Genomic DNA, 19,586 nt, shown 5'->3' with positions numbered 1-19,586 from the left:
TTTAAATCTATCATCTTGACATTTGTGTTTTATTTTTTCCATCTGTTCTTTATTCCACCTTTTTCTGCTTTCTTTTGGATTAATTGAATATTTTGTAATTGCATTTTATCTCCCTTGTTAGCTTACTACCATCTTTTTTCATTTGTTATTTTAATGGTTTCTTCATGGTTGGTAGCATACATCTGTAACTCTATAAGAACCTAAACAGTACACTTCCATTTCTCTCCTCCCATCCTATATGCTATTGTTATCCTTTATTTCACTTCCTTGAACACATTTATTGAGATGCAATTTACATACCATATAATTTAATCATTTAAAGTATACAAATATGTTTTTTGTATAGTCACAGATAAGTGCAGCCACCACAATAGTCAATTTTCACATGCTCATGTTTTCATCACCTCAGAAAGAAACCACACACCCTTTAGCTATCACCCAGTTATTCCCTTCCCTTACCTCCAGCCCTGAGAAATAACTAAACTGTCTTCTGTCTATGTAGATTTTCCTGTTCTGGACATTTCATATGAATGGAATCATATAATGTATGGTCTTTAGTGACTAACTACTTTTTATTTACCATAATGTTTTCAAGGTTCATTCATGTTGTAGTGTGCATCAGTACTTCACTCCTTTTTATAGTCAAACAATATTGTATTGTATAAATATACCACCTTTTGCTTATTGGTTCATCAGTTGATTGGCATTTGATTTGTTTTCAGCTTTTGGCTATTATTATTATGCTGCTATAAATATTTGCATACAAGTTTTTGTATGCACATGTGTTTTCATTTCTCTTGAGTATATACCTAGGAGTGGAATTGCTGGGTCATATAGTTACTCTATATTTAATTATTTGTAAGAACTGCCTGATTGTTTTCCAAAGTGGCTGTACCATTTTACATTCCCACTAATAGTGGGAGAAGGAAGCATGGAGCTGAATGGGGAGTGTCCAGAATTACCCATTTTCCACCAGATTGCTAAATTTTCCACTGATTTGTATAATTTGCCATCTTTATCAGAAACAAACGTAAGATTTCAAAGGTTTTTTCCTTTGAAAAAAGGTGATGATAGATCACCTGGTTTGGGTGGGAAAGCTGAGGATGCCTACCATACTCTGTACCTTCACACTCACCATAGGGACCCAAAGGGACTTAGGAAACACTAAATGAAAAAAAAGCACAATGTATTAAGTGTGACTGTAGGTTCTTGAACTAACACCAACCATACGGGGACTCCTGAGGTCAGTACAAGGTCAGGACCCCACCTGGCTTCCTGCTGCACTGTGCTTTATTTTCAAAGGTGGGTAAATTATCACTGCCCTTCTCCATGGGTGTGCTCTCCTTGACATGGTATATCCTCTCCAGCCAAGGCAAGGATCCGTCCCATCCTGGATCCTATTTTATTTAGGTGAAGTTTCCTGTTGGCCAACATAGTTGTTATAATTTGTACTTCAACTTAAACAAGTGTATGTGTTTTTCCTTTCCTTTTGTTTCCCCTGGGTGGGGGGGATCAGTAATTATTTGACTGCTATGGAAGCCTAACATATAAAGACATAAGTGTAAAAATAAAGACACAGCCAAAGCGATTAGGCAAGACAAAGAAGTAAAATGCATCCAAATTGGAAAGGAAGCAGTAAAATGATCTCTTTTCACAGATTATATAATCTTATATGTAGAAAACCCTAAAGATTCCCCAACAAAACTTAGAACTAATAAGTTCTAAGTTAAGTCAGCAATGTAGCAGGATACAAAGCCAACACACAAAAATTAGTTGCAATTCTATACACTATAAATGAACAATCTGAAAAGGAAAATAAGAAAATGTTTATTCCACTTATAATAGCATCAAAAAGAATAAAATACTTAGGAATTAACAAGGAGACAAAAGACTTGCACAATGAAAACTATAAAACGTTTCTGAAAGAAATTAAAGACATAAGTAAATGTAAAGATATCCCATATTCACTGTTTGGAAGAATTAATATTGCCAAAATGTCAATACTACCCAAAGTAATCTAAAAATTCAACATAAACCCTATCAAAATTCCACTGACATTTCTTCAAAAGTAGAAAAATTCATCCTAAAATTCATATGGAATCTCAAGAAAACTTGAATAGTCACAATAATCCTGAAAAAGAAAAAAGCTCAAAGACTTATACTTCCTGATTTGAAAACTTAACTACACAGCTACAGTAATCAAAACAGTATGGTACTAGTATAAGGACAGACATATAGACCAAGAGAATAGAACAGAAAGTCTGGAAATAAATCCTCACATATTTAGTCAAATGATTTTTTTTTTTTTTTTTTTTGCGGTACGCGGGCCTCTCACTGTTGTGGCCTCTCCCGTTGCGGAGCACAGGCTCTGGACGCACAGGCTCAGTGGCCATGGCTCATGGGCCCAGCCGCTCCGTGGCATGTGGGATCTTCCCAGACTGGGGCACAAACCCGTGTCCTCTGCATCGGCAGGCAGACTCTCAACCACTGCACCACCAGGGAAGCCCTAGTCAAATGATTTTTGACAAGGGTGCCACAATCATTCAATGGGGGAAAAGATAGTCTTTTCAACTAATAGTCCTGGGAAAACTGAATATCCACATGCAAAAAAAAAAATGGAGCTGGACCCTTACCTAACACCATATACAAAAATTAACTCACAGTAGATCCATGATCTACATGTAATACCTACAGCTGTAAAACTCTTAGAAGAACACATAGGACAAAGCTTCACGATATTGGATTTGGCAATTATTTTTTGGATATGACACTAAAAGCACAGTCAACAAAAGAAAAAAAACAGGAAAATTAGACTTCATAAAAAAAATTTTGTGTGTGAAAAAACACTGTCAGTTGAGTAAAAAGGCTACCCACAGAATGGGAGAAAATATTCACAAATCATATATCTGATAAGGAATCAATATGCAGAATACATAAAGAACTCTTACAACTCAACAATAACAAAAACAACCTGATTAAAAAATTGGGAAAACACTTGAATAGACATTTCTCCAAAGAAGATATACAACAGATGGTCAACAAGAACATGAAAAGATGCTCAACATCACTAATAATCAGATAAATGCAAATCAAAACTACAGTAAGATACCACCTCACAACATTAGGTTGGACACCACCAAAAAAAAAAAAAATAGAAAATAACAAGTGTTGCACTACTATATATAAAACAGATAACTAGTATGGTCCTACTGTATAGCACAGAGAACTCTACTCAATACTCTGCAATGACCTATATGTGAAAAGAATCTAAAAAACAGTGGATATATGTACATGTATAACTGATTCACTTTGCTGTACAGCAAACACTAACAGCATTGTGAATCAACTATACTCCAATAAAAAAATTTTTAATAATTAATTTTAAAAACAATAAAACAACAAGTGTTGGTGGGGATGAGCAGAAATTGGAACCCTTTGTGCACTGTTGGTAGGAATGTAAAATGTTATTACCACTGTGGAAAATAGGCAGTTCCTCAAAAAATTAAAAATAGAATTATCACATGATCCAGCAATATAGATAGATTTAAGACACAAATAGCTATCTATCTACATATTTAAATATGTAGATATAGATATGGCTGTGATATATATCTATATATATATCGAATAATGGAATATTATTCAGATTCAGCCTTAAAAAGGAAGAAAATTCTGATACATGTTACAATTTGGATGAACCTTGAAAACATTATGCCAAGTGAAATAAGCCAATTACAAAATGACAAATACTGTATGATTCTACTCATATGAGGTACACAGAGTAGTCAAATTCATAGAGTAATAAAGTAGAATGGAGGTTGCTAGGGCTGGGGAAAGGGAGAAATGGGATGTTAGTGTTTAATGGGTACAGATTTTTAGTTTGGAAAGATGAAAAAGTTCTGGAGATGGCTGATGTTGACGGTTGTAGAACAATGTGAATGTACTTAGTGCCACTGAACTATACACTTAAAAACAGTGAATATAGTGAACTTTATGTTATGCACATTTTACCACAATTAAAATGAATTGGGAAAAAAAAAGTAAAGACTTCTTCCTTCAGATATGCTTGTCTGAGTCAGTTTGGTGTCTTGGCTTCATTCTATATATGGAGCTCTGGTCAGTGGTCCAGGCACCTCAATGGGCATTCAGGAGTGTAAGTATAGTTTGTTCTATTTTCGTTTGCATACTTGAAATTTGCTGAGAGTAAATCTTAAGTGTGTTCTCACTACCCCCCCCCAAAAATGGTAACTATGTGAGGTAATGGACATGTTCATTAACTTGACTGTGGTAATCATTTCACAACGTATATATACATTACAGCATCACGTCATCCACCTTTAAAAAAATCACATTAATAACCTAAATATATACAATTTTTTTCAATCATACCTGAAAAAAGCTGGGGAAAAATTTTATAAATTACATTCAATTTAATTAAATATCATTTAAAAGCAGCCATGTCTACCCCTCAGTGCCCTAGTTATACTCAGGGAAATGGAAACCATACTGAGCCCCTCTGAGAAACCAGAGTCCTCGACAGGAAGAGTGGATGACTAGAACCACGTTATCAGTTCTTCTCAGTCCCAGAGGAAGGAACTGATTAACCAGATCACAGTAAAGGATGAGTTAGTTTTACACTGGAAATAGCTAAAATTGCTAAGCATGTATTCATTTATTCGACAAATATTTATTGAATGACTACTGTGTGTTAGGCATTCTTCTAACCATGAGTGCAGCGGTCTTGACTATTAATCTTTACTCATGATAGCTGTCATATCCCATGACATCCTAGGGAAAATAATGTGTTAAGGGGACTTCTCCTGTGTCCAGGACCATTGAGATAGGTGGGCCCCCTTTCTGGAAGACACTGGATCTTTTTAGACATTTGAGACAAGTGGGCCCAGGCAAGCGGAGGCAAGAGACCAAAGGTGCCCACTGATATCCCTATCCCCAGAGTGGCCCCGGCTTCAGAACCCTCATCTATACCATGGAACTCAGCTCCTTCTCATCCCCAAGGGGAAGCTGGACTTGAAATAGTGCTGAGCAGTTGCCTTTGAGGAACTGGGAGCATTAGAGTAAGATGTCCAAATAAGCACCAGATCATCAATATTATTCCATCACCCAACAAATAGTTATTAAACTATTAAACCCTTATTATATACCAAGCATGGTTTTAGATGCTGAAAATCTAACAACACGGGTAAAATCCCCTACCCTCCTGGAGCTTATCCTTAGTGGGAATACAGACAAGAAGCAAATGAATCAGTACATTGTATGATAGGGTGTGATAAAGGTTATGAAATGGCATACAGGAGAAACTGAGATAGGAAATGCTGGGGAAGCTGGGATAGCAGAGGCAATTTTAAGTAGGAGTCAGGAGAAGTACCAAGAATTGTCATCTGAGCAGACTCCAGGGAGTGAGGGCTCCCATGGTCCCTGCAGGCATCCAGAAAGGGAGGGCCGGCAGCTGGAGCCAGGGATGGGTGGGCATCCCTAGGGAAAAAATACAGAGTGAGAGGAGAAAGGGACTGAGGATGAAACTCTGAGAAACCCAATGTTTAAGAAAAAGGCTAAAGGACACCAAGAGTTCACAGCAGGAAGAGATCAGGAGAGAAAATGGGCAATTGTGTCAATGCTTCTGGGATTGCAAAATAGGGGATTAACAGGAGCTCTGCTTGCCTGAGGGGCTGGTTACAGAACCCCATGAACTCAACACACCTAGCACTTGACACCAAAAAGAGTGAATGCTATTGTATGTAATATTTTAAGTAAACTGATGGGGGCATCTACTAAATTTGCTACTAGAAGAGCACTGGTAACTCCAAGAGGTGCAGCAGCTTCAGAGGAATGGCAGGGAGGGGGAGAAATGCCATTTTAATGGTGAGGCAGGTGTGGGGTGTGGTGAACATCCAGGCTTCTGGGCTCCCGGGCTGGAAGCTTCCCCGTGGCTTCTTATAACACTGAAACGACCCACCAGGGAAAGCCTTGGCGCACCCTCTGCTCGGCTCCAGTCTCCTGCCTGCTCTGCTCAAACCCCTCTGGCCTTCTTGCTGGGTCCCAACCCGCTACTTGTGTTCCCCACACAGGATCTCGTGCTCCTCCCTGCCAGCCTTTCACATGGCTCCTTGGAAGACTTCCTCAATCACTTCTAAAATGCACCCCTCCATCCATCACTCTCTACCATGTCAGGATGCTTTATTTTCATCACACCACTCTGTCACCCTGAAAATTATTTAATATTTGTGCTACCATGTTTATTATTTAGCTCCCCAATAAGAGGAAAGCTCCAAGAGATTGGAAACGTGTGAGTCTCGAGGCTCACCATAATCCGGTGCCTAGAACACTGCCACATATTAGGTGCTCAATAAAATTTTCTTATTTTTCGTTTTATTACTATTATAAAGTTCGAACTGTTAGATTTTGAAAATTGAACAACAGGTTTCATTTCGAGATTCCTGATGGCCATGGAAAAATGGGAAAATAAGGTGATTGATATTACCCATGAAGTAAAAACATAAAAACCCTTCAGGGTAAAGCAAGATTGTCGGAGAAATTGCTTTGGCCAGATCATCATTGTGGCCTTACTGAGCAACACAGAAGAAAATATTTTTAATGTTATTTTTGCAGTCAATAAATAAATTCCATGCAATTATTTCTTCTTTAATTCTTTCAAGTAAGCTGAAGTCAAAAGACCAAAGAACAGCCACAGGGCAGGAATTATTTCTAATTCAGCCTCACATCCAACAAAAAAATTCTTGCACTGACCTCATTGACAGTGTGGATGATCCTCTCCTTTTTTATTTTAGAGGCACACATTTAATTAGTGCTTCAGAAGTGCTACATTTCACCTAACCTCTAACTCTCTGAAATATGTGCTGCATACCCATTTTACGGATGCGGAAACTGAGGTTCACAGCCTACAGTCAGAACTGATAGGTGATGGAGACAAGGCTTGAACTGAGGTGTTTGACTGTCTAGAGTAGGGGTCGGCAAACTATGCTGGAAGATCCGATCTGCTTGCTGCTTGTTTTTGTAAATAAAGTTGTGTTGGGACCCAACACACTTATTTAGATGTATCATCTATGGCTGCTCTCACACTGCAATGGCAGACTTGAGTAGTTCCATATGGTCTGCAAAACTGAAAATGTTACAGCCTCTTATAAATAAGTTTGCCACCCCCTGCTCTAGACTTTGTGCTCATCCCTTTCATCTGTCTACCACCTTAACAAATATGTCTCAGTTTATCTGTTGCTCTGAAGGGGAAAAAAAAGGCTTTGTATAAAAATAGAAAGAAGAAAATGTAAATTGGGAGCTCTACGTGCAAAATTATTCTGTTACTGAAACATCAAAGAAGAATATTTTGTAAACACATTTACTGGGGGAGAAGTTTTCATCTTTTTTTTTTTTTTTTGGTCCTGGTTCCTTCCAGACCACTTAACTGAAATGGAACACATATAAAAAGGATATTAAAAAATACATTCAATAAGATCATGGCAGTGCAGTATATGCAACAAATCACACAAGCAGTTCTGGTTTTGAATTCTGTGGCTTCACAGCAAGTAGAAGTAAATGAACCTGTTGATATTTATGAGGACAACACCCATCTTCAGTGGGTAACTTAAATGTAACTCTATATTTAATTAGTCAGGTTAACTCAAGTCCAGCAAACACATCCAAATTAACTGGTATTTAAGAGGTCTTCCCAGTTAATCTAATTTTCAGTTTATGTATTTCTGGGAGAGGTTACAATAAATGAGGCATAGTACATGCATTGAAGTGACACCCCAGAACTGTACAAGGAGTTTCACTTGGGAGGAGGACCTTCACATTTACTTTCAGAATATTCTTGACAGCAAAGGGATAACGATGATGATGATGATTGTCAAGACTCATGCAGCTGGGTCTGTCCCTGTTTGTGTGCCCCTAAGAGGACAGGAAGCAGAGGAGCCCATCGGGGGTGGCCCATCTCCAGAACAGATGCTCCCCATGCAGTCACACTCAGCAAGGATGTGTACAGAAAGTGTGAGGTTATTGATTAGAATCTGGGCTAAGGAACACGGCTTCTCCAGGGCTCCATGTAAGGGCTAAATGTGGCGCTGCCATCAGATCTGGAAGCAGCTTGGGGGGTGTGGGGCCAGTCCCACTGCATACAGTTACTGTGTATGAAACGGGATCAGCTCCGATGTCTGGTCACCTGGTGATGGAGAGCACAGGCTGTGGTGTGAGACACCCCTGGGGGATCAGGTCCAGACTATGGGCTTCTAGGCAAGTCATCTAAACTCTGAACCTCAGTATTTCCATCTTTAAAGTGGAGTTAGTAGTTTCTTCCTCTGAGAATTATTGTGAGAATTCAGTGCTGCACTTGACTGCATGTAAAGTGTCCGGCCCAAAGGAAGCAATTAATAATTGCTCATTATTTTTATTATTACCTCAAATTACCTATTTCATTCTGTTGATGGTCTTTCTCTAATTAACATTACATTATATTAAAATATGAGCTACTTATTTGTGGAATAAATATTCCTTGGCAACCGTTATATGCCAAATTTGGAACTAGTTCCGAGTTATAGAAAAATTTATAAGACCTAAAGTCCTACCTTCAGAGAACTGGTAACATAGAAAATAAAATAGGCGCATGCAATTACCTAAAATAATGAGAACAGCAACAATTAATAACCTGGGGCCTCAAAATGTGCCCATGGTACGTGGGCTGTAGACTGTTCTATGGTGTATGGCGTACACGCTTATATTTTTAAACCTCATGACAATCACCAAGTTAACCACTGTTTTTTACAGATGAGGACACTGAGATCTGACAGGACAAATAACTTGTCCAGGGTCAACCCAGCAAGCACAGACAGAAGTGGGACCTGGATTGAGTAGAGCAGAGGCCATCTGGAAACTCTTCTGCTACCAATTTAGGAATAAAATTCCAGACCAGGGTTCTGTGATGGTTCCTGGGACCTGTGCAGCTTTATCAAAGGCTCCCCCAACCCCAGTTTCCTTGCCATCCCCCAGAATGGGAACAGGAAGAGCATCAGTCTGGCCATAGTCCAGTGATAGGAACACACAGTGAGGCTAATCTTCTGGTGTATGAGCCTTAGTCGCTGCACAGCAGCTCAGTCGGTGGGTTCCCCAAGGAGCCGAACCTCGGCCTGGAGGCCCAGGAAGGTCAGGCCAGGCCCAGAACATGCCATAGTCTCAGCTGGGCCTCCTCAGCCTGGAGGATTCCTCTGGGCTGATAGAGTGAACTCCTTATCTCCACTTAGGGAAGATGCAGTTCAGCCTCCCAAAGGTCACTTTGAGAAGTCCCATTGATTAAAGGTGTTTCGTGTCATTATCCAGGGGAAGGAGTGGATTTTGCTTCTTAAAGAGGACTAGCCTAGATCCACATAGACTCCAGAGAATCATGGTGTCAGAGGTGTCTTAGCGATGGCATAGGCCTTCTTTCCTCTGCTCAGATATTCAGTACTCGCTTTACAAAGCAGGCACCCGCTTTTTGGACCTTGAGTCATTAGAATCTCTTTGTATTTTAAGCCCAAGTGTTCCTTCCTGTGACTTCTGCCCTCCAGGTCTGTCTGAGCAGTTGCTTCCAGTCCTCCATGAGAGTCTTCAGAGATAGAGACCATGTCTTAGAGAGGTCTTTTCCAGGATGAATAACCCAGGCTCCTTTACAAATTCCTCCTGTGAGAAGGTGTCAGTTCCTGGCTTGTCCATGGGTCTTCAGGGTTCTTGGAGCTGAGCCAGATCAGGGTCTGCCAGCGCTGCCTGGGCTGTTTCTTTCTTTGCCACAGGACAGTCCTGGCTCCCCATGACTCACTATGTGCTAAAGTGAAGTCACAGAGTGTCTCCTTAGATGCTGCATCTGCCCAGCTACAGTTCTTCTATATTATGCTTATGAAATGGATTTCTGGAATCGAATTTTAGAATCTTCCGTGTACTCCTAAGAAGCTTCACCTTGTTGGTCTTGGCTCAATTTGCCATTTTTCAAATTTATTTCAAATCATGATTCTGTTTTCCATTGTATATGCTTTCATGTTTTAAGTTATTAGAATGTTAGATAAATGTCTTCCATGGTGTTACTCAACTCACTGATCGAATGTTAAAGAGGATAAACTCAATGACAGAGCACTGTGACCATCCACTAGCGAAAACACCAACTTGACAAAGAGCCAATATTTAACATTCTTAGATGCAACTGTCCCCTAACCAACAATCGCTAAACTGAAAATCCAGTAGAGCAGAGATGATTTCAAAGGGACTCAGAGAGCCAGACCTACACCACTTGCCTTCATCCAGTGTTTCCTGTCCTCAGAACTGAAGCCTCTGGGTTCTCATCCTTATTTTTTGGATCCACTGCCCTAGACTAGTCCTCAGTCTGCTGATCCAGGGTCTAACTTAGACTCTCAGCCCAGCGTGTAGGCCCAGAGCCCTGCAACCCTGACCAGATGCTCCAGGCACAGCTTTCTAAAGCAGGCATTTTCACTGTTTTTGTCGTGTTAATCTTGCTATAAGGGGCACACAATTTCTCTCCAGTACCCCCTGGCAGACTCTTGGGGAAAATCAGTGTGTGTGTGTGTGTGTGTGTGTGTGTGTGTGTGTGTGTGGTGTGTAAAGTGTGTGTGTGTGTGCGTAAAGTGTGTGAAGCCAGAAGGCCTGAATTCCCCCAATAAGCGGGGCTCCTCCCATCCTTCTTTTCATAGCTAATTTAGTTAAGTGTTTGAACAATGTAAATCTGGCATCTCCCCTCTGTTAAAGCCACAAGATTGAGGACAGCTGCCGCCCAGCTACCAGCCCTCCAATCCAACCTCCACCAGCTTTCCTGAAATAGCAAGGCCGGCTTCCGTCCCTGCTTCCCTGGAATAACCCTGGGGGAAGGATACTCCATTTCCTACGCCCAGACTGCATTATTTATTACCACCTCAGGAGTCCATATTTGGAGAAAAAAATATCACCACCGTGTGGAATGAAATCATGCAGTTGCAAATAACTGATGTGTCTGAATTCAAAGGAGCTCTCAAGGAGATTGTGTATGTATGTAAACAGGCGTGCACTTCTCAGACAGAGTATATGATCTCAACTCCGTTCCCTCACACGCAGGGTGACCCAGGACAGAGCAAGCAGGGCTCTGGCAACCTCAGGGACCCCGGGGAGCTTTTCTTCTTGATCACTTTCAACTCACCTGGATGAGGATACCAGGGAGTTCATCTCCTTAAAAACACAGTCACTGCTGAGTCGGTGGTTAGAATGGAGCCCACACAGCACGTTGGAGCACATGCCCATGCTTTTTCTTAATTATCTACTTACTAAAAACAATCTACTCACCTTGCACCAGGTGACTTAGTTTTAGGCACAGATCACTCCTGTCCAGACCACACATGGTCTCTTCATTTTACACTCCAGATGGCCATGGAGAGCTTCAATGATTTTCCTTCCTAGGGGCACATTGGCTGTACCTTCTGCAATAAATGCATTCCAGAAAAGTCATGTGGAACCCTAATCTAGCTTGCAACACACTAAGAGTGTTCAGTATTTAAGGTCCCTTGAGTTAGTTTGTGCAGTGAAGAATCACTTTATAAATCACTTTATAATCACTCTATAAAGGATCACATGTGCTCCTGCAATGCTTCTCAAAATGAGACATGCCTTCCCGAGTTACACAGTTTATATTTCCAGAGCACCTTAGGCTCCATAATAAAAATCGCTTTTACCAAAACACAGCCCTTCTAGAGTGAGTTATTCTCGTTCCACGACAGCAGTCCTTTTAAGTCTGTAAGTCTGAAATCCAAGGCAGGGGAGAGAATGAGTAAAAGGTCGCTGTCCTCATGTTGGAAATGGAATCTATTTGCTCCATGGACACTAACTAGATTTTAATTCCATCATTGACCGGGGGTCAACAGTTGCCATCTAGATGAAGAATCAGAGCTTGGGAGTCATTCACAATGGATCAAAGCCTAGTTTCTCTTCTTTTTTCTTTTTGCGGTACGTGGGCCTCTCACTGTTGTGGCCTCTCCCATTGCGGAACACAGGCTCCGGACGCGCAGGCTCAGCGGCCATGGCTCACGGGCCGAGCCGCTCCGCGGCATGTGGGATCCTCCCGCACCAGGGCACGAATCCGTGTCCCCTGCATAGGCAGGCGGACTCTCAACCACTGCGTCACCAGGGAAGCCCTCTTCTTTTCCTTTTTAATGCATGGCTATGGAATCTCCTGACCTCCTGTCTATGGCAGATGCAGGGGGACGTGCTCATCACAGGCTCTCAGTGAATATTTTACGATGACAATAACTATCATCATGGGGATCTGTCAAAAGCACTGAGTGGTCTACAACACAACCAAAAACTCGTGGACTGGTGGTCCACTGGTGGAATTTTAATTGCTAGAATCTACTAAGATATTCTTTGTGATGAAATTGTAGAAATGTCCTAAGTATATTTTGAAAAGTTGTACCTTCTCCATTTTAGGGACACAAATAAGTTACATTGTTTGAACCCTCTGCACACTCATTTTTGTCCACTAGATTTGTCCCAACAGAGTGTGTCAACATCACCTACTACAACAGCACTTCTCTTCCTCTTGTTGTATTGCTAGAAACTTTTGTTTACTACATTTAATGTTTTTACATTCAGCATAGAAGAGTATAACCTGTTATATCTTCATTGAGGATTTTTTTCTTTTAGTGGAATAAATTAACACTATTTATCATATTGACTGTGCCAGCCTTGGGTTCCACCTTGTCTCCTATTCATGTTCCACTCTTGCCTTCTTTTTTAAGAAGAAACATCACTTGGTCAAGATTTATTTCAAGGCCTGAAAACAGTGACTAAGCGAAAATGACCCTACTGCAATTTCTTATAATATATAAATACTTAATATAAAACTCAAAAAAATGTAGACACTATTAACTAACTCCTAAACCACACACTAAAGGTTTTTCAAAAGCAATAGTTATTTAACAAAATGTAAGATGACAATATCAAAGAATTTTCACACTTAAAGAGGACACAATCAGTCGCAAGCTACTCAAACACAAATCTTTTTTACGTTTTCCATGTTTGTTTTTAACTTTGTTTCATAGAACCACTGATAATTGAGGCTTCTTTCAAGTATAGGATTTCTAACATTAAATTACATTTTCTAAGTATTTCTATAAAGAAGAAATGAAAAAGACACATACTACATTGTTTGCCATAAATTCATACACCAAAAAGTCAAAGTAAAAATCCATCTGAATTTATTCCTGCTTCCCCCTTCTCCAACATTAGCTTTAGATGTTTTTCTAAATATTATATCAACAGTTTTGTTAAAATCAGTTCTCTCATTTATGCAGATTAGGGGAAAATGGTTTTATAATGAGTTATCTTTAAAATTACCTTCTAGATAGCACTCCTTAGCCTTAAATTACATTGTGCACACACAACTACAACTGTTTGCATTTGCTCAGGAACATATAATCACATTAAAAACAAATAACTTTGTATTTCATAGTTTAGTTGGCTCTTAAATAGTTTCCTGGGGTGGGGGTGGGGGGTGGGGAACAAATATTTTGTGTTGTTTAAGAAACTGGTATATATAAATGAACTGACAGGTGTTCGTTTAAACTTTGAGGAAACCTACAGATGAAGTTTTGGGTGTTTTTCCTAAAATGCAAGAGATATGCGCTTAATCACTGTTCATACAGTGAAGGGATGGGATGGCAGATACAGACGCAGATGAAACTCTACATTTTGTAAATGTAGAGTTGGATATTCTAAATGGAAAAACTGACACTGACAATTGTATACAGGAAACAAAGGTTAAGAAAAATGTTGAAGAATAGCTACTCTTAAAAAGAGAGAAGTGTTATACGACACAAAAATGAGAACTAGAGATTCGAAAAACACTCATTTTACTGTTTTAAAAGAAAAACAAAAAATAATAGGGAGAGAGTCTAGACCAATTAGAACTGAGGCAGCTGTAACAAAAATGGAACACAGTACAATGATTTGAGCCCTTAAAGGAAATGACTAATTAAAATGAAATTTCACAAGTCTTCATGTCTATAACAATATATAAATGCACAAAATACAAAAAATACCAAGTCTGGATTTTTCCCCTTAGGTTTGTAACAAACTGTCAACCCTCTGCTTAATATAGTTACTTTTATAAGCCTTCTGATTAGCAGAGCATGCTATACAGGTACATGCATGCTAAAATTTTACCATGAGAATTATAGTTCTCATCTCAAACTAGTGACTTGCCTGCTACCTGTATTTATATATATTTCATTTCCATTATAAAACACTTAAGACCTTTCCAGTGGTCCATTTTAATCAACATATTACATAAAAAAGAAAATTTTTAAAATGAACCTTTTCAGTACTGTAATACGATGGGTTTAATTGAACAGTTGGAACATAATATGGTAACTACATTGTACTGTTTAATTCACAGCTGTAGGAAAATGTCTGATTTTTTAAAGTATAACCAAGATGAGACTGTAGTTATGAGCAGTAAAATATTAGAAAACAGTGAATGAATAAATAAGATGCTTTTCCATCAGTGGCCATTATTTTACTTTTAGGAACCTGGAAGAAATTGTCTTCTCTGAGTTTCAAATGTTCTGGTAAATCTAGTCGTTTCTTAGCTTCCTCAATATCACCTTGAATTGTTGAAATAAGTGACTCTAAAGAATCAAAGTTCTTTTCTGGTCTGAGGTAGCCAACGATGGCCACATTGAGAATTTCCCCGTAGAAGTCCTCTTTGAAAGCATGCATGATATGAGTTTCCATGGACTTTTTTGTATTCTTGCAGTATGGGTTCCATCCTATCTATGCTCACCACCATCTTATGGACGTCTCCACTTCCAACACTGGCCCAACCATAATATATGCCAGTGGATGCATCAGCTGGAAGATTATCTACTACTTGTTCAGGAAAGTTAGCTGTAGGGATGCCCAGCTGCTTGGAGCCGCGACTGAAGCCCAGCACCACCTGGCCGCGGCAGAAGTACGGCAGACGCCTCATGACCCCGTCCGCTCGGGGTGCGGGCTGCGGTCCAGTCCGCGCGTCCGGCGGAGCCTTAGTCGAGGCGGTGCCCGGACCCCCCGGACCAGCCGGGGGACACGGGCGGGAGCTCCGCAGGCCGGCCGGCCAGGCAAGCGCACCGGCGTACACGGGCAGAGCGTAGCGGACGACACGCGACGCGGCGAGACCCTCACGCCGCTGACCGAACAAAAGGTGCCGAGTGACTCAGAGGCTGCGTCTGGGCTCCGGAACGCCGGCAACTGCGGAAGTCTCTTGCCCTGCTTTTGTTTGGATTCATCTTCTTATGTCTTTGCCCATTGCCTTATTTTTATTATTTTGGGATTGACTGGGTACACTGATACAATATTTAGTTTTAACCCAATATAAAAGTCTGTGATTCAAAGTGAGAGTTTATCCTGATCATTTTATTAACAAGATTTATATGTTTAGTTTTATGTCTATTATAAAACATGGTTTTATGGGTTTTGTTGTTTTATGGTTCTTTTTAATGGACCTTTTTTAAAAATGTTTATTGGAGTATAGTTGCTTTACAATGTTGTGTTAGTGTCTGCTGTACAGCAAAGTGAATCAGTTATACCTTTTTACAGACTACAGTTATCTTTTTTAACTTGACTTTTCTTGTGATTTTGGAAGTCATATCTACTATTTTTATCCTATTAGTAATGACCTTAAATTAAAATGTACTGATATCTATTTTCTCTAATTTTCATTATCAAAAATAGAGCAATGTCAATTGATTATTCCTTATGTAATATGAGGAATTTGCTTTTACTTCTTGTCAACACACATTTTAACTGACAATCCCATTTGGGTCACAATCCTTTTTTCCTCATAATTCTGTAGACAATTCTGTCTTCTTCATGTTGCAGAGGAGAAGTGAGGGGCAAGCTTTATCTGCATGGATACTCACTGAATCTGTTTTTATTCTTGAAATTAAAATAAATTATCAAAATTAAGTCTAGGCATTAATTTTTTTTCATTATTTTTGTCTGATTTTCAGAAAACTCAAGACTTTCTCTAGCTCAGGAAAACTTCTCCCAAATTGTTTTTTAATAATGGCTCCATTTTTATTGGTTCTTTTTCTGAAATTCCTAGCGTTTACATATTAAACATGTCTCTTGTCCATGCTTTTTATATATTCTTTTTATCTCTTTGTCTTTTTTCTCTGAGTTTTGTGATGTAAAAGTTGACTTCTGCTCCATCAAACCTGTTTGCTGCAGGATCCATTTTGCTGTTCACTTCCTCCATTTCAATCTGAAATGAACATTTTCTTTTTAAATCTCCATGCTGGCTTCCATTACCTGTTTGTTTTTCTCTTTATGGTTCCCTGCTCAAATTTCATAGAAGAAATGTCCTTTTGAAGCTTTTTGGAAACACAAATCAGGAGTGCTTCCCGCGTCTCTTGTAGAAACTATATTTCATAGAAAAATATTTTCTCTGATTCCTCAGAGTGGTCCCTTCTGTTGAACTCTGCTATCTTTTCATTTGCCTGGCAATTTTTCTCTGTGTGCTCATCATTACAAAGGGAGCACAATATTTGTCCAGGACCAGGAACTGAGATCCCAGCCTGAATTGTTCCGACCCAAGGGAAGGGAAAGGAAGAAAATATAGGTTTAGATTTACTAAATACTCAAGTTTTGCTTTGCTGATTCAGTGGCCTGGGGAGCTAGGCAGCTCAGGAGTGAACCAGCAGAGGTGGCCCCGCACAGAGCTCTTCATCTCTGCTCAGTGTCTTTGCTAAGTTTTGGAGGATGTCAGGTGTTTTCTGGGAGTGTCCTTGTTCTTTGCTGAGTGCTGGCCAAGGGTCACTCCTGTTCTTGACCTGGGCTTATCGTCCACAACAGGTGTCATCTGGGGGTTAGAGCCACCATGGGTTTGTGAACTGACAAGATTTCCATCTACTGAGTCCCTAACTCCCCCCACCGCCCCTCCCCCACAGCACACTGCCCCCCGGCAAAACTACTACAGGGCATTGGAGGGAGTCTCCCAGCCTTTCCTCCTAGTACTTTCTGGGTAAATTCCTCCTTTACATGTGAGGAACTGCACATCCTCACAGTGCTCGTCTAAAAGAAGCTCTGGGACATTTTGGATGTGAGACTGTCATGCTCCCCTACTCTCTACAGCTGATTCACATTTCCCTGTTTTCATAATAACTGAACATGTTAGCACAAAAGTTGCTGAGGATAATTTCTCTTATTTCACAGTATATATGTTTTGCTGAATTTTCTTCCTGGAACTGAAAGAGTCCGATTTTCTTTCCTTTGGAACAAATGGTATGTAAAACGCCATATAAACCCCATTTTAACTTGGAAGCTGTTCCATGGAATATATTGTCCAGTTTAACAATGAGTCCCATTGTCAAATTTATTCTCAATATAAAAAGCAGTCACAGATTATCAAAACTTGCAAGCTGGTCAGTGTTCTTTCTATAGGTTTCTGGTGGGATGTTTTGCAGATAACATTTTGTGTAGGAAGCAATCATGGCTTCATTCCATGATAGGCAAGTTGCCAGGAAATACTAAATCAAGTGGCAATAGATTCCCTAAAGAAAGTTGTTCCTGATTTATGATGATTGTTCCAACAATACTGCTGAACTTTTTACACATGGAAATGACCACTGAGTTATGTTTTGCATTATGTCAGAGAACAGCCAACCTGCCAGATCCAACGTTGCAGCTGGAATGCAGAAAAGCCCCATTATGTTAATTTCCAAAGTCTGGGAAAAATGACTTCTTATTCCCAAAGGGTAAGTAATTTTTTTTCCCTCCAGCACATCTCACACCCTGAATCTATGGTGGCATTTAAAAGAGTGGGAAACAGCCTAAGCTGGGTTTGAGGTGGGGTATGGTGGAGGCAAAGATGGCAGGAGTGGAGGGGCTGACGACAAGGGGAAAAAAGGAAGACTGATCAATAGCAGGGAGTCGCCAAGGGCCGAGGAGGAGTCTGCATTATTTTCGAGAATTGATCACAGTTTCAAGAGAAAAGTTCAGCAGACTTATCTTCCAACTGTTGGAGTTGCCTGGAACCCTCAACAGAGTGTGTGTGTGGCTGTGTGTGTGTGGCTGTGTGTTGTATCTGTGTCTGTGAGCTTGTGTGTTTCTGTATTTTGCTCCTGGAACTTTAAGAAAAGCCTAGACCAGCATTATCCAGCAGAAATGTAATACAAGCCACATATGTAATTTAAAATTTTCTAGTAGCCACATTAAAAAAAAACCTAAACAACTGGTAAAATGATTTAATAATACAATTTATTTAACCTAATATGTCAAAAATGTTATCATTTCAACACGTAACATACCTAAAACTTATTAATGAGATAGGTAACACTTTTCTTTTTATAGTGGGTCTCTGAAATCTGGTGTGTATTTTACACTCACTCACAGCACATCTCCCTTTGGAGCCGCCACACTTCTCAATCCCAATAGCCACACGTGCTAGCTTGTGGGATGGAGCAGGCTGGACAATGAAGAACAATCACCCTCTCAGTTCTGACTCATTCAACTCTGCTCGACTCTTTGTGTTTCCCTAAACCTGCAGTTCCCCCTCCTCTGGAGACCCCAGAACACACCTGTCAAAGGCACCCCCACTACCAGCTCCTTGAAGAATATGGTACATGAAGCATCACTCTTTGGGCTGTTCCATCAGCCTTCCTTACTCAACAGGTCAAGAAAAACCTTATGATTAAAAACCCAAGAACCTGGGAAATACATGTGCAAAAGCACCTTGACGCATCAGCATTGCATTTGGTCTTCCAGGAGAAAGCCGTTCTTTCTCCCTTGGTCTTCGCTGCCCCCTTCCAACCTTTGTCTTGCTAACATTTCTCAATAAATGTTCTCCTTCCTTCCTCCCTGGTCTCCTTTTCCAGACTGAGCAGGATGTGGGCGAGGGGGGATGCTGGGGGCATTTCTGTGTCCTGTCCTGGGGAGGATGCTTGCAGAGGGGAGGCAGGGAAGGTGGAGCCAGCTCTCACTTCACTGTCAGTCCTGCAGCAGAAAAGTCTGAAGGTGGACCAGTGCATCTACATAAAATAAAAGGCAAGGCTGGCGGGACTCCCTGCAATGGTTCTCGAAGATCTACAGAGGAGTGGACACATGAATGAAGCTGTCCAGATGTCAGATGAGATTGGTGGGAACTGTGGAGAACTGGAGAACACTGGCCCCACCCAGGGCATTTCAATTTACTTTTTAACCCTGTGCAGGCCGAACTACACTGGACAGAGCCCCAGAGTCATTAGTTTGTGGTACACACTGCCCTGCCAAGTCACACAGGTAATGACCTTTCCTAGTAAAGGGCCATGTCCTGGGGATTCACATCACAGCCTGACAGTGGGGATCTGGAGATCTGATGCTTTGCCTCCTGGCTCCCCTTTCTTGGGATCTGCTGTCTATCAACTGCCTGGCTTGATGTCTGGGGAACCTGCTCACCTTCATCTTCATGCATATTGACAACCACATCACTGACCTTACAACCAACCTCCTGACCTTGCAGATTCTCAGTCCTCATTTCTAATGGCCCAAAATTCCATTTAGAACCGGATCCTCAAATGGGGTGAAATGTAACA

The 19,586-nt window shown here is 40.5% G+C and overlaps 1 protein-coding gene and 1 pseudogene across 7 annotated transcripts in view; both read right to left on the bottom strand.

The window, feature by feature from the left end:
* Positions 1 to 19,586, bottom strand: part of LOC309971598 (uncharacterized protein) — a 380,232-nt gene that overhangs the window by 287,653 nt on the left and 72,993 nt on the right. The window lies entirely within an intron of this gene.
* LOC309971134 (riboflavin kinase-like) lies at positions 12,128 to 16,899 on the bottom strand (annotated as a pseudogene). The gene has a single exon. The product of its transcript is annotated as a riboflavin kinase-like (transcript).

This window comes from Leucopleurus acutus (assembly GCF_964270905.1).
Source record: "Leucopleurus acutus genome assembly, chromosome: 14".
NCBI lineage: Eukaryota > Metazoa > Chordata > Mammalia > Artiodactyla > Delphinidae > Leucopleurus > Leucopleurus acutus.
This window is presented reverse-complemented; position numbering and strand designations above follow the sequence as displayed.